General features: G+C 46.6%; 1 protein-coding gene across 1 annotated transcript in view; it reads right to left on the minus strand.

Moving 5' to 3' along the window:
- LOC138520744 (CMRF35-like molecule 1) overlaps positions 1–21174 on the minus strand; it is a 176203-nt gene that overhangs the window by 74553 nt on the left and 80476 nt on the right. The gene's annotated exons all lie outside the window — the stretch shown is intronic.

Here is a 21174-nt window from a genome sequence, read left to right on the forward strand (position 1 = left end):
AAAGAAGAGGATGAAATGCTCTGAAAGAACTTGAATGTCTGGATGCTGGGAGCGCTCACAGCTGTTGATCTATCGACAAGTGATTACGACCAAAGGATGGGAAGATGGGATAATGTCCTGTCAGGCTCATCTACTAAGGAAGGAACCAGTGTACGAGGTTCAGAAAGTGAATGATGGATGCCTAAAGTCATGGGCCAAGAACTCTAAACTGCTGACATGGGTAGACAACGAATCAGGGCCAATGGCTGTAGTCCCATTGATTAATGCGACAATGTGCTTTTGAAGCAATGGTAAAGTCCAAGTTGGCGAGAACAAACGGTGCAAGAACATAATTGATGTCCCAGGAATGAAGAGAGGGACTGCTGTTATAATGGATCGATTTTGGGCCTGTGGATCGAGAGCATATATAAAATTGCCCAGGAACTGGAGTGGAGTGTGTTTCATTGTACTCATCCATGTTCCAGCCTTGGTGATTCCTCAGAGCAACCTGAACATGGAGGGATTTCCACAAGTGGATGAGCATTTGAATAAAAGAAGATCACTTGCACTCCGCCGGATGAAAAGCGAGAACTATTTCTCATTAAAAACAATAAAGGCATAAGAAGATATTCCTGATGAATGAAGATATTCCTGATGAGTGCATGTTGTTCAACAAGACTGCTATGATAATGACATCTATATTCATGCCTGGACTCCAAACAGTAGTGAATGCCAAATGGCTGCAGATTACCAGGTGGAAGCTGTTACGGACAATGAATACCACTATAAAAGGATTTAACGCCACAAAAGAAGAACTGGGGGCCATAAGGTTAATGACCCTCTAGAACAGGTATGTCCTTGACATGATTACAGCAATGGAAGGAGGTGTTTGTGCCAAGGTCGGCCTTCTTGCTGTACATTTACACCATCTCATGACAGTGAGAATGGGACTCAGACGGATGCCATAACCATGTTGGCAAAACTGCATATGAAAATGGAGGCGGACACAGAGGCTATGGGGGATGACGATTGGTTCTCATACCTGTTTTCATGGATTTCTGACTCTATGGTGGGTATATTCAAGTTCCTTGGAGCAATATTGTTGATGATAATGTTCGGATTCTGTGTCATAAGAATAATAATTGCACAGTGCCAGAAAACAGCAAAAAAGGCAGTGGGAATGAAGAGTATGATTAATGTGAAGGATGAAACAGAACAACGTGAAGATTGAAAGTGCCACTAGAGACAGCATAAAAGCAAGTATTGTGGCACCTGAGGGAACACAGTTCCTGTACCCAAGAGACCCTAATAATTATGTGGGACGTTGGATCTTCTGTCCCCCAAGTGGAGAATGTAGTTATATGACCTGGAGTGTGGACAGACACATAACAAATGCAGGCACCCTGAGGGGGGTGACGAAGATATGGCTACCAAAGAATTCTTTCTTTAAGGGAAGATTCAAAGAAGCAGGGAAACATGTGGAGGTGTTCGAGGACTCGACCAGAGGGGGAAATGTGGAGGAGCAGATGTACACATCTGCAGGAGATGCTACCCCTACCTCCACTGTATTGGAGACCATGCCCTGTCTAATCTCAGCTACTGTACCAATAATACGAGCATATGGAAGATGGTATCCATTAAGACGACCATATCGAATGTACCCTCAAGTTGATGATAGCTTCCCGGCAACCTCCGTGAAGGAATATGAGAAAGAGCCAAGAAAATGAACTAATGATGTCATAAGAAAGAGTGCACAACATCTCGAGATACTGAAGGAGCACAATTTATGGGTCCTAGAAGAGACAGGACGAAGTCAAGAATCAAGTGAACTCTCAAGTGTAAAAGCAGAAGATTACACAGCAAAAAGTGCTGTAGAAATCAGAGGCATGAAGAATGTACAGACGCTGAAATGCAAGATAGATCAAGTAATCCTATAGGCTAGCTATAATTAGTAAATAGAATGCAGGCAGAGCCGGCATTGTACAGAAACTGGACATTGGTATCATGATATTATTATTATTATTATTATTATTATGATATAATAAGCCAAAGAACCATGAAGAAAGAATGAAAGGCTGCGTCACAGTAGAATCGCAGGTTCTTGGAGCTGCTTTGGGAGGCTGTCTGGCCTGAAGTCAAGAACTGAGAAGTCAAGGTCAGTTATCTACACTGAAGGAGACCGTGTGTGCGCAGGATGAATGCTCTCACGTTAAGGTGTAAGACAGAACACAAAGGATGCCAAGTCTTAATTCATTTAAAACATTTAAAAGATTGCAGAATGAGCAGAATCGTGGTCTCTTGTCACATGAGTCAACGATGGAAATAGGGCTTGAACTTGGAGTTCCAGATATGATAGTGCATGTCCTCACTCCCTTTGCATCCCAGGACGAGAATACACTGCAAGGCCAAGTACAAAGAAGATTTCATGGCAGAAGGCATGGGTGCTGAGAGCTGCTGGGCTAATTGGGTGGTAGGCCAGCCTCATGTCCTATCTACTTGCACCTGGGTCTTGGCTTACCTGCTGCTAATTGAGCCGAATGTTCCAGACATGGCACAAGTATGTCAAACCAATTGTATTTATCCATATAATGAAGGACCTAATAGTTTAAGAAACCAATGAAACACTGTGTAAATGATTTTTCGTCAATGACACGTATGAAGAGGTAGGCATAAGTGGTCCATCTGATATCGGGCAGCCAATAACAAACCTAGCTCCTATATGATTGTATATTTTGATGTGTCCCTTAACCAGTCCCTACCCTTGATAGGTTTTTCAATATTTCCACGTAGCGTGACGTCACTCTGACATAAAATGAAGTAAATAATTGTATTTTTTGTAGAAATAGTTGAAGGAGCGTACGTCTGTTGATGTTCGTTGTACACTCCCTGTTTTAGACAATTGCTAATAAAACAGCAACTTGCCACCTTCTTGAGTTTGTCCGGTTATTTGGACTCAGAATTATTCTGGTGTAATCCCATCCAGCTATAGATGCACGTTCCAAGGGCCATAAACTCAACTTCAGGATACACCATGCAGGTTTCACTTCTCTGGTTCACATTGTTTCAGTTAGGATGCTTCTGAAGTTTCAGATCCACTGACACTTCCAATGTTTAACACTTCTTAAACATTAAACAGCTTTAAACAACTCTTCACAACTTTTTAACAAAGACAAGGTTCATACCAAGCCTTTTTAATTCAGCTATGAGAAGCAATGTCTCTCTTCTTAACACCATCTTTCTTCTCGTGCCACCTTTCAACCACTCTTGTCTTTGGTCAAGTCACCAACTAAGTATTTCCAATTTAACATCTAATAGCTTTGGCAATGTGAGTTCATGACTAATTGCTGTTTCTTTTACACCATATGCATAGGTTAGGGGGTCTCTGGGAGTTTCTCTCTACTGGCCTATATCCCGGGTTTGAGTCTTAACCAGAGTCTTTAGCTCACCATCCCTTTCACAGAAAAGTAATGTCCACCACATATCAGTCTTTGTCCTGCCCAGGGGCAGTCCAGCACCGAAATGCCAGGCAATTCTCCTCTGAACAAGAGTACCACAGCAACCCCAGACACATGTTTCAGCCTTGTTTGAGTGAGGTGGAGCTGTGTCTCTCTAAGAACAGTGACCAAGGGTTCCACGTCTGGAATACCCTAGTAACTTAGGGTGAAAACCCAAAGCTACTTAATATGCATAAGTAAGGGGGGTTCTGGGAGTTTTTCTCAACCGGCATATGTCGCGGGTTAGAGTCTCAACCAGAGTTTTTAGCTCACCATCCTTTCACAGAAGAGACATTTTCACAACATATCAGTCTTTGTCATGCCCAAGGGCAGCCCAGCACTGAAATGCCAGGCAATTCTCTTCTGAACAAGAGTAACGACAGCAACCCCAGACACATGTTTCAGCCTGGTTGGGCCTTGTCAGTGAGGTGGAGCTGTGTCTCTCTAAGAACAGTGAGCAAGGGTTCCACATCTGGAATACCCTAGTAACTTAGGGTGAACCCCCAAAGCTACTTAATATGCATAAGTAGCTTTGGGGTTTAAGAGGTGTTCTGGGAGTTTCTCTCTACCGTCCTATATCCCGGTTTGAGTCTCAACCAGATTCTTTAGCTCACCATCTCTTTCAAAGAAGAGAAATGTCCACTACATATCAGTCTTTGCCCTGCCCAAGGCCAGTCCAGCACCGAAATACCAAGCAATTCTCTTCTGAAGAAGAGTAACGACAGCAACTCCAGACACGTGTTTCGGCCTGGTTGGGCCTCGTCAGAGAGTTGGAGCTGTGCCTCTCTAAGAACGTGGGTCCCTTGCTCGCTGCGCCATAGGGGACCAAGCTGCACCTCACTGAGGAGGCCAAACAAGGCTGAAACATTTCTGCTGATGCTTGTGTTTCTGTGCAGAGGAAACCTGGCCTAGCAGGCCGGGCTGGGCTGCTACCATTGCTGGCAGTATCTAACTGATTTACATATGTCTGGACCCCTTTTGCAATGGTGCAGACGGATTAAAAAACAGTCACCCATCCCTTTTGTGGTTATAGTTTGTCTCACTATGTGGGAGAGCGTATGCCCAGATATGGATCCCCTGCTCACTGCGCCATAGGGAACTAAGCTGCACCTCCCTGAGGAGGCCCAACAAGGCAGACACATGTCTGGGGCTGCTTGTGTTTCCATGCAGAGGGGACATGGCCTAGCAGTTCGGGCTGGGCTGCTACCATTGGTGGCAGTACCTGACTGTTTTGCATATGTTTGGTCCCCTTTTGCAATGGCACAGATGGGCTAAAAAACAACGGTGTGGAAGGTTGCCCAGAGCAATGCCATTGGTTCAGATTCATTGAAAACATTCCACCCATCACTTTTGTGGTTATATCTTTTACACCATTATCCTAGTCATAGTCATTCATTTACAAGCTCTACCTTTAGAGATGTTATTTTAGCCCCTTTTCCTTTGGCAGTAACAGTTATTCCAACAGACACCTTTACTGTAGCTTCTTTTGGCTGAGGGCAATGCTTGTTCAATTTTGGGCTTAAGGTAATGCTCGTTTGTTCTCTTCAGTTCATAATATTGAGGCTTAACACTTGGTTTCACAGGATACAATGGTATTGTGGCTTTACTTTGGCATTGTCTTTGTGTTAGCATTAGTTTTAGGTACACACAACTATTATTGAAGTTTTTTAAGCGGTCTTTATAATCTGTAATGTTCAAAACCTCCTTCTACAGCATATCTTTCTAGACACAAGTGTTACAACTGTTGCACTCCATTGTCTGACAAGCTCCAGTCAGCTTCATTCATTTTCACACACTTGCGAGTGAAAAGCAACAGGTTGCAGTTGCCCACCTGCACTGCCTGAAGGCTTGGCAAGGCGCGGAAACACTCACCAGTTCCTCAGACCCTCTCACAGGCTACAGTGCTTCTGCTACATGGGTTTTCTCAACCGGGCACACTTATCGCCACAGGTTACCTTCGGTCCAACCACACAGACATGGAGTTTGGCTCACCACGGCCCCCTGGAGCACACCAGCCTCCGGGTACGATCTGCTTCACGCTTCTCGCTGCAAACGCTCTGCAATCAGGTTCACATGGGGAAAAGCTTTCGAACCTTATGCTTTCCGCTGTGTAACCTTTGCAATCTATACTTTAGGGGAAAAGGACCAACTCTGACTGGTAACTGGAATAATATGACGGAACATCCTGGTGTCCTTTCTTTCCTCTCACTTCTGTGTCTTCTGCCACTAACATGCCTTCTTCTGCCGTTTTCTCCTGCCCTAGCTAATTCTGCTGCTGCTACAACTGCTGCTACTCCTCCAACCACAACCTCTACTAATGGCCTACACCTCAAGGAGCTTTTTAAGCCTCTCAGCCTCCCTCAGGTGTGGGCTGCTAAGTCTGATTGCCTGACCTTTAGGTCTACATGGCTCTTCAGCCCTCTTCTTCATCCAAGTACTCTTGGGATTATGGGATTTGAAGTCCCAAATAGAAATATTAGAATTCTTTATTCCTTCTGATTGGAAATATGCCATCAATAATGTGGGATTACAGTGAAAGTTATATAAGGGATATCCCAGTCTACCTGACCTGCCCCCCCACCCATGTGATCCTCCTGCAGTATACCACCCCCAGGGTCAGGATCAGGAAGCGTCTGCCTTTCCCTGGCCACATGAAAAGGGTTCCATGCCAGGTTGGTGGGTCGGACCATGGTGGAGTCATCACATTGCCTGGTGTACTCTCCTGCCAGGACTTCTTATCCTCACACTCTTGTGATGGTTGCCGGTGTACTCTCATGCCAGGACTTCTTATATTCACCTGGGCTCTCTGCCCTTTTCCATAGTTGCACACACACTTTGCTTGAAAATATATGTCTTCCGGATATATAATACGGTCCTATGTTTTCCTTCAGTCGCACAATTTCCATCTATTTGCTTGTAAGGGTTTTATCTTCAATGTGTTTCCCCTTTTAATATTAAATGCATTCCTTCTATCTCTCTTGCTGGCTTGTTGTTCATTCAGTTGCATTAGCTTACTTGCCGAGATGCCCGGGGTCCTCACGGCTTCTGGGAAAACTCGCTGGTGTTTGTTGGTGCTGCCGTATTCTCCCGCGGTGAACCGGAGAAGCTCTTTTTTCTGCTTCCTTCTCGCGGTCGCCTCTGCCTGGTTTCTTTGGGTCTCGCAGCTTTTACTTCCAGCATCTGCTTTGCTCTGGGCACTCATTAATGTCCTGCTTCACTTACCTTTAGAACTTCCCAGGTACAGTTGTGTATGAGCAAACACTAGAATGCTCACTGTGTTTGGGACTTTCCTCCTTCTGCATTGCTCGATTCTTCCTCTTCATCCCAGTACTTTGGTCATTCTGTGACATGAATTGCAGGTTTTGGAATGGGTTCAGAAGACTTGAATAGACATTTTCAGTAGACTTAAATGGTGAATGATTCTTGAATGAATGGTAGGTGGAACTGGAGAAGGTGATTTCCCTGTTGTTCATGGGGGAAGGAGTGGGTGTATCATAATAGGCTAAGAGGGCATTAGACATGGAAGGGTTATTTTCAAGAGAAAATGGGGGATACCATGTCTCACCCAATGGTGCCATGATACTCTCTCGGAGGTTGTCTCCCGCCCATGTGATCCTCCCTCATATAGTCGACCCCAGGGTCAGAATCAGGTAGCGGCTGCGGTTCCCTGGCCACATGGGGAGAGGTCACCGCCAGGAAATAAGTTACGTTACCATCAAATTCATCACATTTGCCTCTGCATCTCAGAATTTGTTCCAATTCATTCCTCAAATTCTTCTTAGCATTCCGAATTCCTTTATTGTACTTATTAGAATATTTTTCCGATGAATTGCCAGGGATCCACAGTGAGAGCTATAGGGTTCTGCCAATGATGCTATGCATTCTAGAGCAGATTCACACTTAGATATGGGATTGCCCAATTCCCGGGAGCTACAAATGAAACCAAACTGCTTGAGTGACATGCTTGTAAACAACCTTATGGCTAGATCAGGCTTACTTGGGGGTCACTCAATGAGGTTGCCAGTGCTGGTAATAGATATGTTACCGCTATAATTGTAATGAATGTCCTGATTCAGTGCCAGACAGGGGGCCACACCTACCAATTGCGGGAATAAGGTCTGGGACACCTCTTAGGGGGACAACAAGGGGGACTTCGAGAGCTGTGGCCAGTCCATGGACCAGGCATGGAGGGGAAGAAGGGGGGACACTTTGTATATGACACAACATGGACACAAGGAACCTGTATGCACAAATGCGAGAAAAGCGAAACCGCAGGTAAGCGCTCTCCATGGGGCGCCACAGGTCGAGCATCACCCGTAGGCTCACTTTGAACACATGGCCTGTGCACCACAGCTGAGGGAGGGGGGAAGCTGAATTCAAGGTTGCTCATGTGCAGCAGGCTGCAGTCACTGGGAACAGCACCGGGTGATGTAAGCAAGGCCGGTGAGCCAGTCCCATGGCTACTCGTGGGAGCTGGGGAAATCAACCCGACTCAGAGAAGCACTTGCATGGCACCAAGGCGGTTTCAAATCGCCCCTTGTCCAGCCGGTACGGGAACGAGGATGTGGAATAGAGGTGGGCACCAAGAAGAACCAGACAGTAAGTTTTGGTGTCCCTGGAAAGTAATGAGCCCCCAGAGTGTCCAGTACAGTGTCTGCAAAGGTCCCTATCTTGCAGGTGCCATGTGAATGTCTCCCTTCCCACTAGCTCAGGCTGTCTCGTGTTCCTTCCGCTGTGGTGCTGACCAATGGCTGATGATTAAAGCACCGGAGGTTTGCACACAAATTTTACTACTAATTGCAAACTATTTTCAGGTGGAGAGGGAAGCAATGTGGCTCCATACGGGGAAGAAATGAGCTCGGACAGGGCAGTTCTGTCTGCTCCAATCATGTTTAACCAACGTATGTCTAGCTGTAGGGTTATGATGTAGACTAACCAGTTAGTTTCATGGAAACTGCGAAGACGTGAAGTTTGAAGTGCAACTGTTTCTAACTCCATAAACATTGTATTAGCAGTAGAAAAATGACGTTCGCTGTGTGCCAGTTTGTTCCACTGTGCTGGTTGATTTGTGCTTGCCCAGCTGTAATAAACAGAATTACTTCTTGCCCAGTGAGTGCTCCTTTTTGGACTACTAGTGGTAACTTATTTATTACGGGCCTTCGAGGACCCCAATACATATTTGGAGGTCCGAGCGAGATCCTCAGTTTTCTCGGTCAACTGAGGGTATTCTGGCCGCCCTCCCTGGGGGCGCAGGTGTGGTGACCGCATACTTGATCCAAGTGCATCACTGAGGAAGCCCTGCACATGCCGAGTTTACAAAGGTCTGCCTGGTCCCAAGCGCTGCCCGTGGTCTGGGGCAGGAGTGAGCCCGCACGGGAGGATCAGTGCCGAGGGATCTTGAGAATCTCTAGGACGTGAGTGTTACTGCGCAGGAAAGTGCTGCATCGTGGTTGCATGCACACGTAGCAGGGAAGGACTATATTTTATGGTAGGACGCATCCTCAAGGTGGGAGGACGATCAGCCATAATTGTTGTAGGTTCTACCATGTGCCGCCCCATAGGGAGCGGGTGTGGGTATGGGCACACCTGCATTAGAGCAGGAGACGTGCGTAGTAAGAGGCGGACCCCGTTAGACTAGAGTTGCGCCTACCATCTGGAATTGTATAGTTGTGTAATTTGGAGGAGATGAGTGTCATTTTGTGGTGTAGTGTTTCGAATTAATAGAGAGGGACGCGCGCATGGTAGTAAATATCGTTTGAATTGTTTTGTGGTGTTCACCAAAGGTGGAAGGGTCATCACTGACAGGTACCTTGTGTATAATAGTATGCATGGCATTCTAGAGGTAGGCATGAGGAGAAGAAGTAGAGGTGACTCAGTGCCAACCTTTACTAACCTAACGAAAGAAGAGCCCATGGAGAGGGATGTTGCCTACTAACAGAGATGGTCCAGTGCGACTAGAGCGAGTGCGTGGGTGGGCCTGCTGAGAAGGCCAAAGTGAAAGGAGGGGGAGATGAGTGACTAAGGGTGCGTGCGGGTGTTTCAGGGAAAATGGGTATACAAAGAAGAGTGGGAGTGGGGTGCCTAGGGTAATTAGAACATAGAGGAAGGGTAGCCAAAAGGCAGGAAATAATGACCTATCTAGATATCCCCCTCGATCATATGTGTAAAAAGTTGAAACAGTATTGCGATAATGTGGAAGGTACAGATGAAAATATGGACGGGGTGCATAAAAAAACTTAGAATTCACAGAAATGATCGAAGTACATGAACAGATCCGAGGGCATGAAACGGACTGGAGTGCGTGGAAAGGACTGGAGTGTGTGGAAAGGACTGGAGTGCATGGAAAGGACTGGAGTGCGTGGAAAGGACTGGAGTGCGTGGAAGGGATTGGAGTGCGTGGAAAGGACTGGAGTGCGTGGAAAGGACGCGGACTGCGTGGAAAGGACGCAGACTTCGTGGAAAGGACACAGAGTGCATGGAAAGGACACAGAGTGCGTGGAAAGGACTGGAGTGCGTGGAAAGGACTGGAGTGCGTGGCAAGGACTGGAGTGCGTGGAAAGGACGCAGACTGCGTGGAAAGGACACAGATTGCATGGAAAGGACACAGAGTGCATGGAAAGGACACAGAGTGCATGGAAAGGACACAGAGTGCATGGAAAGGACACAGAGTGCGTGGAATGGACACAGAGTGCATGGAAAGGACACAGAGTGCGTGTAAAGGACACAGAGTGCGTGGAATGGACTAGATCGCATAGAAGTGTGTGACATACATGAATGGTTTGGAATACATGTGACGTTTGAATGAGCAAGTAAACGGTTTGGAATACATGTGACGTTTGAATGAGCAAGTAAACCATCTTATCACATCACCATGCTTACTCTCCCCTTTACACCACCACCACTCAACTAGAACACAGAGATACTATGACACCATTCGGTATAGCTGTTCTCATACCAACATCCGCCTCAACTAATCACTGCTGGTTTCACACCCCCCAGCCAGGCATTCTCCTCAGGCCTAACGCAGCCAGAACCTGTCTGGATAAAACCTGACAGAACGAACACATATCCGGTGCTCTCACACACCTCCGACTCTCTCCACTTTCTCTACTGACTTGAACTTCGGTTCCCAAGGGCGTTTAACCTACCAGCGCCTTCAGACCATACCAATGGTACACAAGGCGCTATATAAATGCAAAGTAACATAACATAACATAAAATATTAAAGTATCATTTTCAATGGGTCCCGGAGACTGCAGTTCAGTGTTTCTATGCGTGACCCATAGAAGGAATCTTCAATAGTAAAATAATAGAGAATATGTTCTCATTTTTGTTGACAAAATACAAGCGCTCAAAGTTAAAAGCAGGCAGAATATATTGGAGCTTTTGGAAATTGTAAGAGGAGCAAATTAAAAAAGAGGGAGAGGGGACAAAGGAAGGGGACATGACCAAGCTCTCTGCTCCGCCCTAGGGTGTCTATCTACCATTGCAACCCGCGGCAGGGTACGCAAACACGTAACAGGAAAGCCCAAATGGGGAAAAAGAGGCGACAGAGAAAAAGAAGGATAGGGACACACAGCGGGATGAAGAACACAAAAAGGGGAGAGGAAATACTTAGCGGACATCGAGAAGAACACACAACAACAGGTGGATGCATTATTTAACGAAACAGAGAGGGTAATAGACGAAGAGGTGCAGAGGAAAAACAGAGAGAGAGGGAGGAAAAGAGGGAATGGTTGTTGGGGAGGATAAAACTTTAACTGGCGATGAAGAGGAAGAAGGGAAAGCGGAGGAGTCAGAAGAAGAGGAACAGTTTAGAGTGGCCTCAGGTGAGGAAGGAATAGGGGGAGGTTGGAACGATGGAGAGGGCAGCAAGTGGACACCCCAAAAAGACCGGAGAAGGTGCAGAAAGCAAAGAAAACAACAGGACAGCGGTGAGTCTGGAAGGGACTGGTCCACCTCTCTTCATAGTAGGAAGGGTAAAGGGGAAGATAAAAGTATGCCTGGCCCAGGCCACCAAAGGGGAACTGGGACAGGGCCGAGAATGAGGCAAATGCTGCTGTTACAAAAGGGGAAAGAGGACACACAATACGTACCGTGGCAGACAATGGCCCTGGACAATCTAATATGCAGCCTGCCCTCCCTTGTGGCAGGGGCCAGCAAATGGATACAGAGGCTGCGGTGACACTGGCAATAGGGGATATGAAAAGTTTATTTGCGACCATAATAGGACATGGGGACAAAATATGGAAACAGGCAGGGTTCAAGGGGGGGAAATTAAGCACTAATGCCCACAATGGGGCTCCATTCTACAACTGTCGCACACACGTATGGGAGGTCCTGAGAAGCATGTATCACAATAGCTATGACCTGGGAATAGTAATGGCACATACAATGAAGAGGGATGATGACCCCGCAAACTATGTAAAACAGCTACAGGACCTTTGGACACATTAGACATGAAGATTCTGGGACTGATGCATACCCTAATTTTACCACATATTGGTCAAGGGGTTGCCAACGGACGTCCAGGCATCACTAGACAAGATTTTGGGAATAAAAGCAAAGGAATGGGCAGAATTACAGGCTACGATAGTACACTACTGTAAGCAGAAGCAGGAGAGCAAGAGGCAGGTGGCAGAAAATGCTGCAAAGGCAGAAAACAAATTGGTACAAAAGAAACTGGTACGGTATACAATGGAAGTGGCAATGCTCGTGCCCAATGGTGCCACAGTGGCACCTGCCCAACCAGGAGGGTTTCCCGTGGGAAACGCACGAAAGCAGGGGGTTATTTGCAGCCACAGTATATGCCACAATGGGGAGCCCCACAGCAGGGGAATTACATGCAGGGAGGATTCTTTGCAATGGGGAGAGGATACACACAAGGAAGAGAAGGAGCATAGAGGGGGGCAGGATATAGGGGTTTCGGGCCATGCTTTATATGCTGGAACATGGAACACTTTGTGGGCACATGTCCTTTCGGTCAAGAAGCTCTGGCACAAGCAACGCAAATGGCGCAGTAGCAAGAGTTTGTCACAGCACAGCCGCAGTGGCAGCAGAGGCAACTGCTCCCAGCCAAGCTACAGCAGGGACAGGCATCTCTGCCACAGGGACTGCAGCAGGTTCAAGGGGGGCCAGCGTATGGTGGAATGGTGCCTCCAAATGTGACACAAACACCAGCACTAGCTGCAGGAAGTACAGTGCTGTTAGGACAGAACGGGGTACCCCACTACACCGGGGTCAGCATTGTCGGAGGAAACCTTTTCCCTTTCCCACAGGGTGACCTGCAACAATAGGGGGGCCCACAGAGAGCCCGAGTGTGTCCAGTCCTAGCAGTAACTGATGGCCCCGAAGAGGAACCCAAGGCAGCAGTGAAAATAGGACCAAGAAAGTTCTCATTCCTCATAGATACAGGAGCAAATAAATATTGTAGAAGAGAAGGGGGATTCCCACTATCAAACAAGGTGATGAATAGGCAGGGCTTCTCTGGAGCAGTAGTGAGGGTTCCAGTAACAAAAGACTTACCAATAACAATAGGGATGCAGCAAATCATAGTGCCACTAATATTCCAAAGACACTCCTATATATATAGTAGGGAGAGACGTGCTCAGCAAACTGAACGTCATCATTATATATATCATTCATGGAGAAAGGGATGGTGTACACAAAGCCAGGCATTTACTACGCATGAGTGACCACACTCTCTAAGCGGCACATGCTCAGAGCACACTACGAGGCCAGCTCACGTACTCCAGCATGTTTTTTTATGGGGTTGAGATACTACTGGGATGGGTCACAGGAATACAAGGGAAGGTGTTCCGATTGGCCTTAGCATTCTTGTTCAGACCACAGTGCCAGAGGGAAGACATAAAGGGCACCATGCTAGTCCTACAGCTAGAAGAGATAGTGATACGCAAAGGCATGGTGATCCAAGTGGTGAAAAGGGGAAGCAAATACATAGATGAAGATCTTGAATGGGTTCCAGAGAAATTATGGACCAAAGGGCCCCATGATGTAGGGGTACTGAAAGGAGTGGGGGCGGTGAAGATAAAGTTAAAGGAAGGGGCACTGCTGTCCCGAGCCAAACCATACTCATTGTGCAGAGTAGCAGATGAGTGAATTTACTCAACTCTATATGAACTATGGCAACATGGAATCATACAGATATCCTCATCGCCATTCAACAAAGGTATATACCTGATAAAGAAATCAAAGGGTGGGTTGTGGAGATTTATACAAGATTTCCTCCCTCTTAATGATGTAGTTGAAGCACAGTTTACCCTGGTACCGAACCCAGCTGCAATGCTTGCAACATCCCAATGAAAGCAAAGTACTCCCCGGTCATTGACTTGAAGAATGCCTTCTTCTCCATGCCACTTCATCCAGACTCTAGATATTTGACAGCGTTTATGTATCGGGGATCCAGATTCAGACACACTAGGTTGCCCCAGGGGTACTGTGTATCACCTAGCATTTTCAACAAAGTGATCCAAATGGACCTGAGCAACTTACAAATGTAACCCCTAACTACAAAGAGGAGTTTTACTTGTTCTCCCACTCAAATGGCTCAGTGGTGACAGCGTTCCTCTCACGAAAGAAGCCACAGGGACAAAAACCTTTGGCTTACTACAGTGGTATTCTAGACCCAGGCATGCAGGGCCATTTACCCTGTGAGCAAGCACTCTCGGCTACTACGTTTGCAAAAGAGAAGTAGCGACAATCACCATGGGTTGCCCCATAGTACTGACCATGGAGCATTTGTTATTTGCCATCTTGGGAAAATCAAAAAGCACATTAACGACACAAAGGTAATTGTGGTATGAGGTAATACTGGCAAACCCAGCTTTTGTTGTTGTGAGGTGCTGTCTGGTAAACCCGGCAACATTCATAGCAGAACCAGCAGAAGATGGGGACTACATACGTAACTGTGCAGCACAAATGGACAGAATGGAAGGGAACATACAAGTCAAAGAAGAAGAAATAGTAGCGGCAGGCATGGTCTTCATTGACGGGTCTTCAAGCATAGACTCCAATACAGGAAGCATACTGGAGCAGCGATTGTGTGCTACAAGAAAGGGGAATATGTAATAGAGTCCCAGCAGCAGCTACCATTGCATTATTCAGCACAGGCAGCAGCGCTAGTAGCAATGATCAGTGCGTTAAATATAATTTGAAGGGCATGCTGCTAACATATTTTCAGATCCATTTTACGTAACATCCACAATAGATTCAGGACTGGTGCAGTAGGAGAGAAGAGGGTTCAGGAGAAGTGACGGATCCCCAGTACAACATGCTGAGTTGCTCGGGCAACTGATTGAAGCACTGAAACTGCCAGCACAGGCGGCCATAATAAAATGTGCCACCCATACAGGTGAGCAGGACTGAATATGTTTAGGGAATGAAAAGCCTACTTACCTGAGGGAAGTATGAGACTGTACCCAGGTGCGAATGGAAAGATAGCAATAATGGTGCCAGAGAGAAGAAAGGATCAAGAGGAAGAAAGCAGGGAAGGTTTTAACACTTTATCACGGAATCCTGGTTCTCCAGCGACTTTGCCCCTGTTGCTCATGAAGCCTACCCCTCCGATTGTTCCCTCATCCCACTCAACAGACCCTCTAGAGGAGGTGGAGTAGCAGTAGTTTTCAAATCACACTTCTCCGCCTCACTCGATGACTCCCAGACATGCACTCCTTCTTGCAAATCCCTTCTCGTCAAACTATAACTCCCCCCCAATGTTCTCCCACAGCTTCCTAATCATCTACAGACCCCCCGGATATGACAGACATTTCACAACCAACGACTTTGACTCTATAGCCACCATCCAAGTAAACCACCCCTCTCAGACTCTTCTAGGGGACTTCAGTATCTGGCTAGACATTCCCACTAACCCCATGACCCACTCACTGGTCGACTGCCTTAATGCGCTCAACCTCTCCCTTCACATGAACGGCCCAACACATTCTAAAGGATACACCCTTGATGCCATCTTTAGCTCCCACAACCAGATACATCTAACCCCCCCTGTACCTCTCATCTGGTCAGATCATTTCATTGTCCCTTTCACCATCCGCTCGCCTGCCTCCATGCCCATCATTGAGCCAGCTGCCCCCCTCAGCTGCAAATGCTGGAAGAAACTAAAGATCCTCCCTGACATAGCCAAAGCCCTGCTTCAAAGACCTCCCTCAACCATCCCACGTAATCAACCCAAAACCATTGACTCCTTTGACTCATGGTTCAATAGCTCACTGATCCCACTCACCCCCTCTTGCCAAACCTCCTCTCGCCTTGGTCCTTATCCCAGATGGTTTACTCCTGAACTGAAGACAGCGAAACAACTAAATAAATCCCTCAAACGCAAATGGCGGAAAAGTAAAACCAATCTCAGTAGATCCACCTTCGCCCTGCACCATCGCCACTACAAAACTGAAATCTGAAAAACCAAAAAAGCCCCCTACAACACCCAAATTCTCAAACTGTGTAAACCGCAGCAAGGAACTCCACAAAATCATTTCTGAATTTGTCAAACCTACCTGTACCTCAGCCCAATCCACCCCATCCCAATCACTCTCTTTCCACTTCTACACCACTGCTCTCGACAGTACAACTTCTCTTAACAACAAACTGGCCCTCCTCTCACTGCCTCAAAATCCATCCACCCCATCAATCACCCCCCCTGCCCGCCACAGCACCAACAACTCCACCCACTTTCGACTCCTTCACACCAATCTCGAGAGACGAATTTCTTGACCTTCTCTCTGCTTGAAAACCATCTGGCTCCCCCCTTGACCCCTGCCTTTCCTCAGTCCTCAAAGAAATATTCTCATCCACCTGCTCAGGAGAGTACACAAGAACCATCCTAAATGACTCCCTCAGCTTGGCAATCTTCCCCGATGCCTTCAAAATTGCACATCTTAAATGGATAGTCTCCTTCCTCAACAACAGGAAACAAATAACCCTCTCCACCATTGCCTCAGCCGCTCGACCAGTCAGTACTGGAGTACCACAAGGAGCATGCCTATCAGCTCTCCTGTTCAACCTCTATATGTCCACCCCCCCTGGAATAATCCACCCACACAATATCCTGTGCTACAACTACGCTGATGATACTCAAATAATCCTAAAACTCCTCAACTCAGACTTCAGCTCTCAGCCCGACGTCGCAGCATGCCTCCTTGACATTGATCGTTGCATGACTACAAACCACCTCCTCCTAAACCCCACTAAAACCAAAATCATGTGTGCGGCAACACCGACCTTCTCCCCCACCCTTTACCTTGGCCCACATCCATGGGCCAACCACCCACCACCTCTGCCACAGTAAAAAAACCTTGGATGCACTCTGGACTCTGACCTAACCGTCTCTCGCCAAATCAGCAACATATCTAAGTCTTGTCATTACAACCTCAAAATTCTTAGATGCATTTTTCCCTACCTCCCCTTTCCTAACAGACTTGCCGCTGTTAAGTATTTGTATTTATTTAGTTTATATAGCGCTTTACACCAAAGCGCTGCAGTCTATTGTAATGTCGAGACTGGACTACGCTAACTCCCTTTATCTCGGAGTCCGGGCACACCACCTCATTAAATTACAAAGAGCACAAAACGCTGCTGCCAAAATGCTACTAGCACTGGGCCCAAGAGACCACACCTCTCCAGCTCTCAGAACACTCCACTGGCTCCCAGTTGGATGAAGGGCCACTTTCAAGACCCTGTGCATCACCCACTGAGCAGTGCACAAGGCCGGCCCTTTATACCTGCAAGGCAAGCTAAAACCCTACCACCCATCGCACACTCCAAGATCGAGCTCCGCCCTCCTTTTAGTGATACCAACCACCAACTCGGTCAGGATAGGAGGATCCTCGTTCTCAGCCTTGGCCCCCAATCTATGGAACTCACTTCCACCCAACATCTGACAAACCGAAGACTACTTGTCATTCCGCAAACTACTAAACTCTTCCCATAACACTGATGACCACCCAAAGATGTGTCTAAACTCCCCAGCATCCTAACGACGAAACACACAATGAAGCTGTCCTACCTGGTGCTCACCCACATGATAGGATAGAATGGATGGATTAGACGGAATGATTGGAGTGAATCGAGTTGATGGATGTAGTAAACAGAGTGGGTGGGCACACTTCCACCCCACATCCAACACACCGAAGACTACTTGTCATTCCGCAAACTACTAAAAACGTGGCTCTTCCCATAACACTGATGACCACCCAAAGAAGTGTACAAACCCCCTAGCATCCTAACGACGAAACACCCAATGAAGCTGTCCGACCTGGTGCTCACCCACATGATAGGATAGAATGGATGGATTAGAGGGAATGATTGGAGTCAATCAAGTTGTAAACAGAGTGGGTGGACACAGTAAACAGAATGTCAGAGTTGATTGAGTAGAGAAAATAAAGGAGTAAATTGAGTGACTGGAACGGATAGAGTGAATGGAGCGGATGGAGTGGATAGAACAGATGGAACTGATGGATCGGATTGAACGGATAGAACGGATGGAACGGATGGAACTGATGGAGTGGATAGAACAGATGGAACGGATGGAACGGATGGAACGGATGAAACGGATGTTACGGATGGTGTGGATGTTACGGATGGAGTGAATAGAACGGATGGACTGGACGGAATGGATAGAGTGACTGGAATGAATGGAATGGATGGAGCAGATGGAGCGGATGGAGCAGATGAGTTGATGGAACGGATGGAGTGGATGGAATGGATGGAACAGATGGAAAGGATGGAACGGATGGAGTGGATGGAAGGGATGTTACAGATGGTGTGGATGGAACGGATGGAGTGGATGGAACGGATAGAGTGACTGAAACGAATGGAGCGGATGGAGCGGATGGAATGGATGTTATGGATGGTGTGGATGGAACGGATGGAGTGGATGGAACGGACAGAGTGACTGGAACAAATGGAGCGGATGGAGTGGATGGAGCGGATGGAACTGATAGAACGGATCGAACAGATGGAATGGATGGAAAGGATGGAACAGACAGAGTGGATGGAACAGACAGAGTGGATGGAATGGATGGAGTGGATGGAACGGATGGACTAGACAGAACGGATAGAGTAACTGGAACAAATGGAACGGATGGAGCGGATGAGTGGATGGAACAGATGGTGTGGATGTTAAGGATGGTGTGGATGTTTCAGTTGGTGTGGATGCTACGGATGGTGTGGATGTTACGGATGGTGCAGATGTTACGGATGGTGTGGTTGGTGTGGATGTTACTGTCACGCCTACCTTTCCCCGTCCCTCAGCTTCCACACACCCCCTTCAGTTTCCAGCCACGTTCCCGTTCACGCCCCACATAGCTCCTCGGTCCCGCCCAATACCTGTGTCCCCTCCCAACAGCAGCGGGGAGACAGGCAGAGGCACCCATGGCGTCTGCGGTCATGCTGGCGCTGGAGAACGCCGTTTTACAACATTACTGGTTGGGAAATCCCGGTCACGTGATCATAAGCAGCATGTTTTCCTGGATTTCTGGACTTTTGCTTACGGACCTTAGATTGCTTTTGGATTATCCTCCTGGATTAGGCACTTTGGATACTTTTGGTTACTTGGTTCATGAACTATTGCCTTGTCCCACGGATTGTCTTGGATCAACCCTTGAACTTTGGAACTCTTTACACTTCGCTTAGGAAGTCCAACACCTCTTCCCCTAAGGTGCAAATAACATCACAGGTCTCTACAGGTATCAACTAATACCAGTCATCTTGCTGCTTTTGGGCTCCCCGTTCCCTGACATCCATCATAGGGAGAGAGCACAAGGGGGCCTTTCCTTAATACATCTCCAAAGGCTATTTTGGTAGGTGTCATTCTAGTTCCTTAACTAACGAGTTGTTTACTGCCATAGTTATGTCCTATTCTCACTTGATTGCCTGTTCCTTTGCAGCTGTCTGATTACCTGAGCCACCCAAGTTCCTGTTTCTGCACCTGTGGCCTCAATAACAGGCCAGGGATTGTCTTTGTTTACTCTCTCTGGCCGGTGCTTGGGGACGGAGGTATACATAGTCATTGCGGTACCTCATTTGAATATCTTGACAGTTACGGATGGTGCGGTTGGTGTGGATGTACGGATGCTGCGGATGGTGGCAACACCGGTTCCCTATGTTGTTGCCGTATATCTGTACCCCGATATATGCTATCCATCTGTATCCCCATATATATCTGTATCCCATATATACCTGTATCCACCCTGTCGCTATAGATCTGTATGTCGCTATGTACGTTCCCACCGTCCCGCTCACATGCCTGATCTCAGGCGCTTTTTACTGATAACCACCATATCACACCACTATGTTTACTCTCTACTATACAGCATCATTCAACTAGAACACAGCTATACCCCTGATAATTAGGCTTAGCTGTTCACATACGAACACAACCCCATGATCACCTCATCACCCTAATAAAACGCAGCTAGCTGAGCACATTCCGGCTAGCTGCTCGCATAGGCATTCCTCAGGCCTAACACAGCCAGAACCAGTCTGGGTGTCCACCCTCCAGACTGAACACATCCAACTGATTTCCTCAGCACCACACCTACTGCTAAGAAGCGGCTATCATGCAGAAAACACAACAGCTGCACACATATCCGGTGCATCCACGCACCATACGACTCTCTCTACTGACTTCAACTGCGGTTCCCGAGGGCGTTCAACCCACCAGTGCTTTGAGGTCATACCAGTGATCCATAAGGTGCTATATAAATGCCAAGTAACATAACAACACTGATTGAATAGATTATAGAGTCGCAAAGAGAGGCCTCAAAGGAGGAAAACGATCCATGGATACAAGGAGGGTGTTCCCTGTCACCAACCGACTTCATATGGAGGCAAAACAGCACAGGGAAACCTGTGATGCCAACATAATTGTTAGGTGTAGCATTAGAACAGCTGCACTTTCCTGCCCATGTGTCTAAAGAAAACATGGCGGTTAAAACACAAAAGAATGTCCCGACCAGAAAAAATCTTTTTTACAAGCTCTAACAGTGAAATAAGTCACTGTGTACTGTCTCCATATGTACGAGTGGGAGAACAAATCACTCCTAACTGTATGCATCTACTTGTTACCTAGTACGTTGACCTAATGGTGGCTCTCTACCAAACGGCGGGCCATGATTATATGTTTATTAAGTAACATATATTTTTGTGTCCTCAAAGAAGCTCTCAAATATGTGGGAGCCAAGACACTCTATGTAAAACATTCAACCTAAACATCAGGACAAATATAACATATTTTATTTCTTTAGTTAACACAATTAAACTAATACTCAAATGACAATTTCTAAGTACAAACAATTATTAGATAAGATATTAGTTCAAAAAACCTAAAGACAGAATCAGTAGTAGAGAGAACAAAAATAAAAGAAAAGGGAAAAGTTCTAGTACAATTGCAATTAATATGAAGAATCCAACATCGTTTAGAATCCATCAACAAATTAATTATAAAACAAAAACAAATCAATTGTACAACACAGATTAACAAAAATAAAGATCAAGCAATATATTCTGACCATAGACAAATCACTGGTTGGTCAATTTGTCGTACCATGTAATGCAATTACATCAAAGGATTTTCAAAAGTTTTCTTAAATTATATATCACACTACTGTTAAGTAGGACACAATATCTTATTTAATAGGTCTACTCGGCAGAAATAAAAGGAGGGCGT

The sequence above is a fragment of the Ambystoma mexicanum genome, chromosome 13 (assembly GCF_040938575.1).
Source record: "Ambystoma mexicanum isolate Mex_15411 chromosome 13, UKY_AmexF1_1, whole genome shotgun sequence".
Classification (NCBI taxonomy): domain Eukaryota; kingdom Metazoa; phylum Chordata; class Amphibia; order Caudata; family Ambystomatidae; genus Ambystoma; species Ambystoma mexicanum.